The sequence below is a fragment of the Henckelia pumila genome, chromosome 4 (assembly GCF_033568475.1).
Source record: "Henckelia pumila isolate YLH828 chromosome 4, ASM3356847v2, whole genome shotgun sequence".
NCBI classification, from domain to species: Eukaryota; Viridiplantae; Streptophyta; class Magnoliopsida; order Lamiales; family Gesneriaceae; genus Henckelia; species Henckelia pumila.
This window is the reverse complement of record NC_133123.1, coordinates 88,375,206-88,389,425: the sequence shown is the minus strand read 5'-3', so window position 1 is coordinate 88,389,425 and position 14,220 is coordinate 88,375,206. Positions and strand designations below refer to the sequence as shown.

The following is a 14,220-nucleotide window of genomic DNA, read 5'->3' as shown; positions in this document are numbered from 1 at the left end:
GGCTGACACTCAAAATAAGTGTAATATGACACCACCAATGGGTCTTTGTCCCATGTGCCCTCAAGCTTGGCTAGATGTATACAGTTTAAGCTCGTCACCTCAATAACACTCCATAACAGCTGCAAACATGGGAAGTGAACATCTCTGTGGGCTCTCGGAAGCCAACATCTTTTGAAATTGGTATTGATGGAAGGGAAGGATATTGGGAATGTGTGTATGATAATACTATCGATGAGCTCAAATCATTAGACTCTTGAACTCCGTCATCCTCAAACTTGAGTGGAAGTATATTTCCATCATTCCTTATTTCTTCAAGAACATCTTCCAACTAAAGTTCAATAAGAAGAGAAGACTCAAACACCTTTAAATCTAGAGCATGATTTGATTTTCACTCTCAATCTTGGTTCTCTAAGTCATCATCATCGTGCCAAATTGGGTTGGTAACTGCTTGAGTATCTTGCTTCACATTCTATTCTTGATGTTCATGGAGAATTGATCTCTTGATATTCTCTATTTTCTCCACAAGTTGGCATCTAGAATTGATTAGATCTTCTATAGCTGCCTCAGTCGATGCCACAAACTTGCTCCTTATATCCTCTAGCGGATGTAAGATCAATTGAGAAAAACTTTCCTCCTCCTTTTGAAGTTCGAATGGTTGGTCTGTAAAATCTGAGTATTGAGTATCTTGTGGGTATTGGTGGCTCCATACATGTGGTGTAAGATCCCAATATCAGTGATAGTCAAATTCTGCCATATCATCCAACAGGTGTATCATACTATCATCATCTCGGCAAAATAGTGGAGTACCGATTGTGAAAGCTCCATCAATTACCCATCTTCTTGTCATTGCATCCAAACCCTCAAGAAAAAATGTAAGGATAGAAAAGTTAGAAAAATCATGATACCGGAAGATGGTTTCCAAATCCTTGAATCTCTCCCATGCTGCGTAGAATGACTCTCCGTGTTGATGGATAAAACTTGTGAATACTTGTTGATTTGACATCTAGAAGTATTACACCATAATAATTCTTGCAAAAATAGATTAGAAAATGGTGAATAGAACAAAAAAAACACAAATAAATTAAATGTCTTCCCCGGCAACGACGCCAAAATTTGGTAGCGCTTAGTCGTATCACGCCCAAATTAACCCAACTTAGATTAACTAAATAAACATATAGTAGCAAGAGTAGGTATCATTCCCACGAGAAAGGTGAAATTTATTTGTGTTCTTAAAAATATTAAAAATAAATAAATGGGGGTTTTGGATTTTAAAATTAACTACCAAAAATTAAAAGAAATTAAAATGAAATTTTATCAACTAGCATGAATGATCAAAATTCTAACGAAAAAATCAATTAAAAACAAACCTTGGTATCGGTCTACTACACCCTTAAAGTTATTCAATCGATCATCGATTCTCTAAAAATAATTAATTCTCATTGAATATTCATCATTGGAAATCTAATTCCTATCTCACCTTAATTCTAGTTAATTAAACACAAGCGTTCTAAATTAACCCTTACCAATAAATCAATCAAGATACAAGCGATCAAGATTTAAATCCAAGGTAGCATTCAAACTAGTGAGACTGATGAACCTAAACAACACAAACACAAGCAGATGTATTTAATCTAGTCAATTATTGTTCCTACGAATTAACAAATTCACAAGCGGAAAATTATTAATCATAGTTGCTTCACAAATTAGATGGTTCAAATAATTACGGATTTGATTATATCTAATTTAGCTTTAGATTGTATAGAAATTATCAGGTGATCAATCCAATAATCAAACAAACAAACATGACAATAAACTCCAAACAACTCTTGATACTCAAATAAAAATCAAACAATAAAAATCCAAATCTCACGAGATAAATAAACTTCAAAAAGGGTTTGTCTTCCTCTACCGATAATTAAAACTTAGAAGAATTCAAAAATTAAACTAAATCTAAGAACAAGGAAGATAAAACCGAGCCGCCAAAGAGTTTCTCTCATGTTCAACCGTCCTAGCCGTCTCTCTATCTCTGCATGCGATCCCCCTCATCTGATGTTTTATCTTCTATTTATATGGCTTGAAAAGCCCACGAAATAAAGTCCGAAAAGTCAAGGATTTTAATTCAAGAAAATTCCTATTTTTGAGTTTGCGCGACGCCTCGCTCGATCGGTTAAATGTTGCAGATCGAGCGAAACATGCTCTATCCAAATTTTTTTTTTCCCAGCCCATATCTTGCTCGATCGGTAGACAGTAACCGATCAAGTGAGCAACATTTTGTCCAGCGCACAATGATTTTAAAAAATTCATATATGGAGTTTTAGCCGTCGGATCGAGCCGAAATTAGGACAGCAACTTCAAAAATTATTGAATTCATTTTTAACGGTGGCGATCGGATTTAGATTCTCAAACATTAAAAATAAGTTTTTATCATTGCTGCTCCGTAATTCATTCTTGCGCAATAGCATTTCCATCTTTTTCTCTCAAATTCATCTACCTTTTGCTCATTCTCCTTCTTCTCCTAAATCAAAACAAAAACAATAATTAGGAACTATACAATGCATTTAATCAATGTAAATTATCCTAATCATACAAATTAACTCAAATAAATATAAGACAATATCACCATATCAAACTCCCCCATACTTAAACCTTTCTCGCCCTCGAGCAAGACGTGTAAAAACAATATGAACACAAAAAAAATATATAAGCAAGGATGAATTATTGACATCACAGCCTCAGAGAAATTCCTACATACAAAACAAAATTACGAACACTCTCGATTTTCTATAATACACCATCAGTCAAGAGTGAACGTGTGTATGTGTGTCATGTTATTCCAATTACATGCAACTTCAAAAGAATCCATTTTACGACTACTTAACGAACTATGATAAATTAGTGTGAGTATCACAATCAAGGGCTCCTTCCTCACAACAATCCCTAAACAAAAAAATGACTTTCTTGAGATTTATTACGCACCTCCGGATTTTTCACCAGGTTTTCTTAAGCCCCAATAATTACCCGAAAACTTAGCTATGACTGTGATATGATTAGAATTTCAATCCCCTCTTTTATAGCCCGGATGGAGCATCAATCCCATTTAACCCACAAACTTAGCCATGGAAAAGTGTTTAGAATTTCAATCACTTTCCAAGCCCGGATGAAATTGTTATTTTAAAAATTTAAAATTTTAACCCCATTGATTCCGCATACTTAGTCAAGAACAAGATGATTAGGATTTCAATCTCTTTCTCATAACCCAGATGGAGCCAACTTTATTTTTCTCAAAAAAATTCATTAAAAAGTTTTAACAGGTGCGCCCAAGATCGTACATGCAATATCATAAAAATCATTGGAACTCAAAAGACACTATCAAGATCAATAAGCACCTATTGTCGTGCAATAGTCCAACAGATACAAATATCATCAATTACTTCGCTACATTTCACTGATCTAATATGTGTGCTTAAGATTATTCACAATTCAACCTACGGTTCTCATGTCCAATCAAGAGGAAAATTTTTCACAAAAGCAATTTTTTCACAAAATTTCATCATCATAGGCTAGTGAATTTCAACAGTCATATTCATCACTAACTATGTGCTATAAAAAATTTTTTTTCTCTAAAACCGGGTACATCCTCTAAATGACTGGCTAAGTCCTCTCCCCATACTTAAGATCTTACATCGTTCCCAATGTAAGTAAAAATAACACTAAAGAAAAACAAAAAAAAACTCAATAATAATGTTACCGTGAGTAATTTTACCCTTACCCACAGTCGTACCCTTTGAATTATCACCAAAAATAATTTTAGGCCCTTTGAATTGTATGATTTCGGATAATAGATCTTTATTTCCAATCATGTGTCTAGAGCATCCGCTGTCTAGATACCATGTTGTCTTTTCCATTGGACTATTCTTCTCGACTGATTTTACCGATAGTACCTGCAAGAAGAATATATAACCATGGTACCCTTATCTATTTGGGTCCGAACTGGATTAGACCTTTCGGGACCCATACCTGAATTATTCTAACAATTTTACCAGTATGTGCATCTATAAATTGAGTCGGTCGAGGTGTGAGATGTGTACTTGTGTGTAGTCTGGATCTTACAGTGTATTGTATGAACTTTTGATCTTTGTTGTCCAGTCTGTATCGTTTTTGAACAGGCGAACAATTAGAGTGTCGGTTCTGTGTCACCTGATGATTCCTGTACTTGGGTTGACTCGGTTCAATCCTCGACTGCTTGAACTTAGATTGGTTTCCCATTCTTTGTTCATTCAATCTAGGTTTACTCCGTGTCTCTCCTTTCCTTGGAATCTTAGGCTCCACATATCCCAGTCCTTTGTGCTTACTTTTGCTCTCATAACGTCTTGACTGTTCATCATAGATCTTTGGTTCAACATGTTCATATATCATACTAGATCGAACAAATCTTATTACATTAAGATTGTTCTCAATAGAATACGATTGAGTATTTTCCTTCGGAAGAGTACATTCATTTGAGCCATATCTAAGACAGGTTCTATCACATGCTTGTTTCTGGTTCTCATGTATCTTATCCAATGAGGTAGAAGCATTATTTCAAGAGTTGATTGTTTTAAGTAACTTTGGATTTTCATACAAAGTGGCTTGGAATACCCGTTTCATATCATCATTCTCAGCTGCTAACAGGTTTAGCTTAGTCCTTAGACCATCAAGTTCTTTTTGTTGTAAACAACTAGATTCCCTTGACTTATCCATGAGACATGCTTTTTCTGTCTTTGCTTCCTCGAATGATGTAGAAAGCTTCTTATACTCGGTGACCATCTCATTAAGTGCTTGAATGAGTTCTTCTTGTGTAAAATCAGATGATTTAAAGTCAAATACCTCAGTGTCGTCTTCTTCATGTTGAGAGTTAGCCATAAGACACTGAACTTTCTCTTCCTCACTTTCTTCGGATGAGCTATTTGTATCGGATGAGTCAGACTCTGTTTCTGCCCATTTGCTTTTACCTTCGTCTGCAACTAACACTCTTTGTTCCTTCTTATTTCTGAACGTTCTTCTTCCTTTTTTGCCTTTATTTTTCTCATAATGCTGCTTTCTTTCTTCGTTCTTGGGCTTAGTGCAATCTGCAATGAAGTGGCCTTGCTTGCCACAGTTAAAGCACGCAGGACCATCCTCTGTATGGTCTTGTTTATAATAAGGTTTAAACTTTATTTTATTATTACACATAAATTTTCCAAACCTTTTGATAAAGAGAGACATTGCTTTGCCACTCATCTGCTCAGCTGTCTTCTTTGCTGATGCTTCCTCGATCGGTTGAGGTGAGATGGTTGACGTCAATTCCTTGGTGGGGTTTGAGATTGATGGTTCTTCCTCTGTTCTGATTCCGAGTTCAAACTCGTACGCTTTAAGATCTGCAAATAAATCATGAAGCTCTAGTTTGTTTAGATCCTTTGATTCTCTCATGGTTATGGTCTTGACATCCCATTCTTTGAGTAGTGCTTGCACATCCTTCAAAGAAATTTCACGGTTAGTGTATATTTTTTCGAGAGCAATCAATTCACAAATAATATTGCTAAATCTTTCATCAAACTCAGCCATGGTTTCTCCTGATTTCATTTTGGCATTGTCAAACATTTGAATGGCTACAGTGAGTTTGTTTTCCTTGGTTTGATCGTTTCCTTCGCATAGTTGAGTAAGTTTTTCCCATATTTCATTGGCAGTTAAGCATTTCTTGATCTTGCTAAACATGTTTTTATCCAGCGTTTTTTACAGTATGTCTTTGGCCACGTTATCAAGATTTGCTTTCTTTTTGTCTTCATTAGTCCATTCTGCTCTGGGCTTTTCAACCATCTGCGGTTCGCCTCCTGAAATGGATGCAGCAGTGTTGAGTTTTTAAAATCTTTATGGGTACATCAGTGAAGACGTACCACATGTCATCATCTCGAGCAGAAAGATGTTCCTGCATACAAATTTTCCAGTCATCATAATCTTCTTTAGAGAACATAGAAATTTTATTTAGAGAAGTCATGATGAATATCAGTAGCTAATAGAAAAACCCTCTCTGATACCACTTGTTGGGAATCGAATAAGTGTGTAGATGGGGGGGGGGGGGGTGAATACACATTTGTGATAATATTTAATTCTAATGCAATGTGATTGAGAAAATGTTAGTTTATTCAACCGATTTTCTGTTAGCTTGCTAGAAGTATAAGAGCTACTTATGATAGTGCGGAAACAACTCTTAATATGCTAGATGATAGTAATGGAATATTGTAATGCAGTAACTTAAATAAACACAGATATGTTTCTGGATGTTCGGAGCTCAATCTCCTACGTCATCCCTTCTTACATCTCGGAAGGATTCACTAGAAGACTTTGGTTATTACAACGTCTGCAATACACCCGATCCAAGTTAGGACTTATCCAATGCCCAAGATGGAACTCCTAGATTCACAGTGATAAGATTTAAAGCTCTTATCAAAACTTTTTTTCAGTTGGTGATGATAAACGTTAAAGTTTCTTGAAGACTTAGACTCTCAAATCCTTATAGTAGATAGTGTTCTTCAAACAACAACTGGATTTGAGTAACCCTTGAAAATATCTCCTTGTAGATCGGATATGCTTTTTAGCTAAGGTTTGAATGAGCGGTTGAGTATTCAAAGTAGATTCAAGAGCTCAAGTGTGCAAATTCTTTGTAGTCGTGGCGCACTTTCTTTGTAGAGAGACTTTGATATTTATATCAATTTTCTTCAACGTCTTTATCTTTTGTTTCAAAGTTAGGAAGATGTCTAAGATGTCAGATGTCAATCTGTGATAAGTAGGCAGTGATAATATCTTCTGAATATCTTGTACTAGGAGCTCCTTTAATTGTCTATTCAATGTGTCTACACATTAAATGCTATTTATGGCTTTCTCACTTTATCAAACGGCTCCTTAAATACTTCGTCCTTTGCTTGTAAGTTTTCTTGTCAACTTTCCGAGAACTGGGAATCTGTGAATTTTGAATGTGGCGTGTATTTTAACGCCTTCGCAGTTCAGTAGATATCTTAGCCGGTAGATATGTCTTGCTCGGTTGACAAGTAGCGGTTGACATGCTTTGATCAGCTGATACTGTTAATTTCAGTTGATATCTCTTGGTCAGCTGATGTCTAGACTTCGGTAGATTACCTGTGTATACAAGTAAATGGCGGCCGATCTAAAACAACGATTTATTTGATTCATCTTTCAACTAAGGTTCAATAAGAGGAGAAGACTCAAACACCTTTAAATATTCAACATGATTTGATTCACACTCTCAATCCTGGTTCTCTAAGTCATCATCATCGAGCCAAATTGGGTTGGACACTGCTTGAGTATCTTACTTCACTTCCTGTTCTTGATGTTCATGGAGAATTGATCTCTTGATATTCTCTATTTTCTCCACAAGGTGGCATCTAGAATTGATTAGATCTTCTATAGCTGCCTCAATCGATGCCACAAACTTGCTCCTTATATCCTCTAGAGGACGTAAGATCAATTGAGAACAACTTCCCTCCTCCTTTTGAAGCTCGAATGGTTGGTATGTAAAATCTGGGTATTGAGTATCTTGTGGGTATTGGTGGCTCCATACATGTGGTGTAAGATCCCAATATCGATGATAGTCAAATTCTGCCATATCATCCAACAGGTGTATCGTACTATCATCATCTCGTCAAAATAGTGGAGTACCGGTTGTGAAAGCTCCATCAATTACCCATCTTCTTGTCACTGCATCCAAACCCTCAAGAAAAAATGTAAGGATAGAAAAGTTAGAAAAATCATGATACCGGAAGATGGTTGCCAAATCCTTAAATCTCTCCCATGCTGCGTAGAATGACTCTCCGTGTTGATGGATAAAAGCTTGTGAATACTTGTTGATTTGACATCTGGAAGTATTACACCATAATAATTCTTGCAAAAACAAATTAGAAAACGGTGAATAGAACAAAAACAAAAACACAAATAAATTAAACACCTTCTGTAGTGACCCGTATCCGAAATTAACGATTAATGCGTTATTAATCGTGTAATCATGTTTAGGTTAAGTAAAACATGATTAAGGAAATTCCAAATGGATTAATGGAGTCCAGAAATGGATTCAGGACACTCGGAAATCGTGGGTAAGTTTCGAAGGGTTCGGACGCTCCGAACCTGAGTTCGGAGGATCCGAACATGGGCGGAGGCAGGCTTCGGAGGCTCTGAAGGCTTCGGACGATCCGAAGATCGTTCGGACGACCCGAACTATAGCCCAGCCAGCTGTACCAAATTAATATGTCATCGGTGACGTCATCCGAACAGGGTTCGGACGACCCGAAGGGCAAGATCGGACGATCCGAACTGTGTTCAGGACAGGTGCATGGTTTCATGCGATAGGATTGACACGTGGCGGAGATCAGACGACCCGATGAGATGATCGAACGGCCCGAAGCACTTCGAATGCTCCGAAGGCTAGTTCGGACGATCCGAACGTGTTCTATAAATATGAGGTCCGAGCTCCTCATTCGTGCAAATTCCGAAATCCTCTCCTTCGCACACGTGGCTCTATTTTAGGGCTTTGGGTACTCTTATTTTAGAGTTGGAGTAGGGAAAATATTCTAGCATAGTCAGACAATGTCTAACATAGTAGCAGAGCAGTGCTCGTGTAGCAGAGCAGTGCTTGAGGCTGTGGAGCTGCAGCAGGGGTGTGCCCCTAGTTGCGGGATAGTAGCCATCAGAGGGCTAACGACGGATGCAGGTATAGATATGGTCTCCTTAAATTATTTAGTAGTATGCAATAGCTTAGTTATGGATTTTAGAGCTTAATTAATGATGCATGGATATTTGCATTGTAGAGTTGATGTTAGGCTGGAAACCTAGAGTGGGACTGCTAGGACTGCCTGTAGTAAGGTACGTAAGTACTGACTGAGATAGCCAGCGGGTTTTGCATGCTTATAGGTTGCATTTGTGTGTCATATTATTATGCGGCATGTGCATATCATATTGTGCCCGTACGTCTTTTGAGATGAGCTATGGAGGGCCGCTCAGCCCTGTTTGGATGGTTGATGTCGAGCGCCCCGCGACTGACGGGTTAGCCGGCACTGGCATCTGTAAGACATGGTCTACATCCATTGGGAATGAGCAGTGTACACAGGGTTTGCTCCCTGGGTTGTACCACTCATGTCCTAGGCGCCATTACCATGATGACACTACTATAAAGATTCTCCAGTCTTAGTTGGAGAGATTGTCAGATAGACCTTTACCAGGGAATGCCTCAAGTGCCTAAGGCATGACAGGTTTCAAGCGTAAGGTCTTTAAACTCATGCAGAACATAGTATTGCCGGTATGCTTGTATCGATGCGTTCGGTAGGCAAACGGGAAACTTCATGTTCAAAAACATGATTTGGTTACAAGAAGAAGGCTGATGGTAGATCGTGAGCAGAAGAGGTTGACTGACATGCACTGACACAGAGCATAGCTGGTTAGCTATCACGTGCCATTTCTCCGGAGTTCTTTGTAGGAGGACAGTTAGAGAGACTTGGTCGGGAGTATGCTTGTATCGATGCGTGTGTCGATTAGAAGCTTCATGCTCAAGAAACGAAGACTAGTACGATGATTTAAATACTGTATTGATATAATTTGTAAACAGTATTTCAGTTGTAATGAATCATCATACTTTGGTTGTATCATTTCAAGTTCGATTGTACATTTCATTGTATTTTGAATACTGTATGTATTACATGAGATTGTAATAAAGAAAATTGTACATAACTTGAAATAAGTGATATATGTATTATTTATCCAGCAATTCATGAATGATTGCATGATTATGCGGAAGTTTGGATTGGGTTTAGTTGATTAGTGTTCAACTATTGCAGCTCATGGGACTTGAGTGGATCGATTGTGACTGTTTGACTTGCGGTTAGTCTAGGCCTTTTCCTAGGATTGACCTAGTTGGTCAATGGACTAAGATAGTGCCAGCGATGAGTGGACTCATCTAGAGGAATTAAGATTATTGTTCGGTTTAGAACATTGGGCTTTGTTCTAGTTTTTTTTCTTAGAACAGTAAGTTGTTTGACCTTCATTAGGTTGAGACTTGTGATGATGGGTTTTCATCGAGATACCAGGTCAAGTATATGCCGAGAGTTGTGGGCTATGACCATGACTAGACGTTATGGAGCGCGACCCTATGCCCGTGTTACTCTGGGAGTCCTTGTACTTCAGAGGGTACCTGGGAGCCTTCTTGCTTCAGGATTGGCGGTGGGAAGGCTACTCAGTCTAGGGATTTGGTAGCAGTCACGACAGGGTATGAACTTGGATTAAGATATCAGGTTTGATATCGATGGTTCGATATCGTCTGGTGTGCTAGAGATACAGTTTGAGTATTCTGCTGTAGGAACCGGTTTTGGAGGATTTCCTTGACAAGTGTGTATTCTGAGCAGATAGGTTTTAACCTTTGGGTTACTGCTAGACATGTAGATCTAGTAGGTGGACGGATTTCTACTAGCGATGACTAGGGGTTGTCATCAGAGTTGTGGTTAGAGTTTTCCAGTGATAGGAATCATCCGAGAACTTGGAGGGGATGTTGTTTTAAGACTTTGACTCGAATACGAGGACTACTCTATGATGATTGACTTCATCTGTGATAGATTATGTCAGACGCTAAGGATTGTACAGAGCTATCTGAGATATGAGGGAAGCGTGGCCTATACCCGTGAAGCCTTGGTGGTTGTCCAGGTGGGTTAACATGGTAAGCTACCTTAGTCTTGAATTGTTGCACAATCTTAGCAAGGGATATAATCAGGAGAGTGTTCGAAAATTGTAAGAATCTTGGAGATTCGTTAGTTATGATTCTGAATTTGACAAATCGTGATATTCATCCTAGATGAACGAAGCAAGGATAGTGAGTCCAGTGTTTGCGCTAAGTACTGTCCGATATTTTCAGATATTGAGCGTAGGATTTTCCATGGGATGGAAATGGGATTAGTTCATCTTGATGTTTGCCTTGGGTGAACAAGACAATGATTAGTAGTGCTAAGTTGGCACGTGATCTGCGCTAGTGAATACCAGTGGCAATTGGCTAACTCTGTCAGAGTTAGGTTGATTAAGCTCAGTGTACAAGGCAGCTGTCAGTAGTAAGGCACGAGATTGTGTCGATAAGCTACTAATAGCTATTGTATGGATTATCAATTATGGGTGTGTTGGAACCAGAGCGAACTGAGTATTCCAAGTGTTTGGAAATAGTTCTTCGTGGCAGGTGAGTCATGGTTATTGATTGAGCCACGTAGGTTTAGATGATCAGTGGTTGTTTGATCGGACAAGTGCGAGCATCAGTAGTTCAACGAGATCGATAGGGTAAATCCAATCAGTGATGATTTGGATATAGCAATCGAGAATACTTGGGATAGTATTTTGTCGCTTAGTGCTTAGAAGATGAGTACTGGGTACAGTCTCAGAGCATTCGGCAATTTGGATGAATTGGAGTCTATAGGTTTGCCAGAGACGAATATAACGGAAGATTTCAATTGACTTGTATGGTCAAGTTAGGTGTTAACTTGACAGGAGAAACAGGCGAGTGAATTGGTAGTTCCCAGGACAGTGTTCTTGTGATGATGTCTTAGTATACCGTTGGGTTTGAGATCCAATGAAAATTGTGTACTCGTATGGACATCAGTGGATGATCGTGAGATGTGACATTGGCTGGGATCTAGTTCTCGAGATCCAGCAGGTGGTGTCACTAATCTTTCAGCGAGTGATGTGTGATATCTCTGAAGTGACTGAGATAGTCAAGGATCGACTTAGAAGCCAACGAGGTTTGCCTTTGGGATAGAAGATTTCGCAAGATCGTGATGAATCAAAATTGTTTTTTCGAGTCAGTGAGTCACATCCATGCAGACTGTTTGTCAAAGATATTGCGTTTTAGCAATGAACGACAATAAAAGACGTTTTGTGTGACAATTTGCTTCGAGCATAAGTGTTTTCCCGGAGTGTCTAGGGAATAGATGAATTAGTCTTTTCACCGCTAAGGATGATGCCTTCAGCAAAAAGGAATGATTTGACTCTGGAGGATCCGTTGAGATTTAGTTTTCAGGATCTTTATGTTCAACCTTGGGAAGTTGGGATGAGCGATGATGGTATCACCAGAGACTCCGAGTTGAGTTATACCAAGCGCATGTAACTGTCGAGTGTCGAGACGGAACATGAAGCTTTTCCATATGTCTGTGTACTGTGGAATGTCCCAGTCGATCATATTGGTGGGAGCTTGCCTTAGTCTTGATGTGTGAATAGTGATTGCAAGTATGTATAACAATCAGGAGGATGTCTATCGATTGAATTCGTGGGTGAAAACCTATGGTCGAGATGATGTAGATCATCAGAGGTGTGATAACTTCTATTGCAATGTATGCGTGACTTCGTAGGCCGATGGTTAGAAGATGACTTAGTGTCATTTTCGGTGAACTATGATAGTTTTCATCAGAGCACAGTGTTGAGTTATACTAAGAAACATGAACTGTGATTGGTATTAGACTGGATGGTCTGAGTTCTCAGTAATTGCTTGGGAAGCTCGTTCGCTTCGGTGGAGCATGGGATGGATGACCAGTTTGGAATCACTTTAAGCAGTTATGTACATTGGAGTATAGCTTTGGGTCAACAAGATTCTCTTGACAGGGAATTCGGGTTTTGATGTGTCAACACAGTGTTGGGATTAGTGTTTCCTGACTAGAGGTGTTGAGCACTGAAAAGTTTTGGAACCATTAGATGGTTAGATCGAGTTTCGGTTAGTGGTTCGGCGAATGTCTTAAGCCGGTTAGGTTATGACTTAGTCTTCGTCAGTTTAAGATTTCACTTGGGATGATGATCTCGATCAAGCAGGTGTTTGTATCCTTCGTGGGCAGTGAGATCATAGTCAGGATGGAAGATGTATCAGTGTTGTGACACACTAGCTCTAGAGGAGTTCGACTGTCGACCAGTAGCGCAGTAATCTTCAGTTGGAATAATATTAATACGGTGCAACATTAATGGATGCTTGCAGGGAATTTGACAAGAGTCTGAGTTTTTCGGAAGCTATTTTGACCAGACACTCAGGCAAGTATTTTTAATACGTTCTCGAGGTTATACCCTAGATTTCGAGGACGAAATCTTTTAAGGGGGGGAGAATGTAGTGACCCGTATCCGAAATTAACTATTAATGCATAATTAATCGTGTAATCATGTTTAGGTCAAGTAAAACATGATTAAGGAAATTCCAAATGGATTAATGGAGTCCAGAAATGGATTCAGGACACTCGGAAATGGTGGGTAAGGTTCGAAGGGTTTGAATGCTCCGAACCTGGGCGGAGGCAGGCTTCAGAGGCTCTGAAGGCTTCAGACGATCCGAAGATCGTTCGGACGACCCGAACTATAGCCCAGCCAGATATCCCAAATTAATATGTAATCGATCACGTCATTCGGACAGGGTTCGGATGACGCGAAGTGCGAGATCGGACGATCCGAACAGTGTTCGGGACAGGTGCATGGTTGCATGCGATTGGATTGACATGTGGCGGAGATCGGAAGATCCGATGAGACGATCAGACGGCCCGAAGCAATTCGGATGCTCCAAAGGCTAGTTCGGATGATCCGAATGTGTTCTATAAATATGAGGTCCGAGCTCCTCATTCGTGCAAATTCCGAAATCCTCTCCTTCGCCCACGTGGCTCTATTTTAGGGCTTTGGGTACTGTTATTTTAGAGTTGGAGTAGGGAAAATATTCTAGCATAGTCAGACAGTGTCTGACATAGTAGCGGAGCAGTGCTCGTGTAGCAGAGAAGTGCTCGAGGCTGTGAAGCTGCAGCAGGGGTGTGCCCCTAGTTGCGGGATAGTCGCCATTAGAGGGCTGACGATGGACGCAGGTATAGCTATGGTCTCCTTAAATTATTTAGGAGTATGCAATATCTTAGTTAGGCTTTTAGAGCTTAATAATGATGCATGGATATTTGCATTGTAGACTTGATGTTAGACTGGGAACCTAGTGATAAGTGTATTTTATGCACTTAATTTATATATGATTTTAATTTTTAAACATTTGTTTCGAGCAGATTTATGCCTGGATTTTGTTGTTTTTGTGTTTGTAGGAGAGTATGGAGATTTATTTGGAAAAGAGAAGAAAAAATTATATTTGTGAGAAAATGGAGAAAGAAATTAAAAGGAGAAAAGAAAAGAAATTAAAAGGAAGAGAAAAGAAAGAAGAAAAGAACGTAC

At 39.0% G+C, this 14,220-nt stretch overlaps 1 non-coding gene across 1 annotated transcript; it reads left to right on the top strand.

Annotated features, from left to right (window-relative positions):
• The first annotated feature begins 893 nt into the window (after nucleotides 1–893).
• Nucleotides 894–998, top strand: LOC140870212 (small nucleolar RNA R71). The gene has a single exon (XR_012147184.1). It is a non-coding gene; the product is annotated as a small nucleolar RNA R71 (small nucleolar RNA).
• The last annotated feature ends 13,222 nt before the right edge of the window (nucleotides 999–14,220 follow it).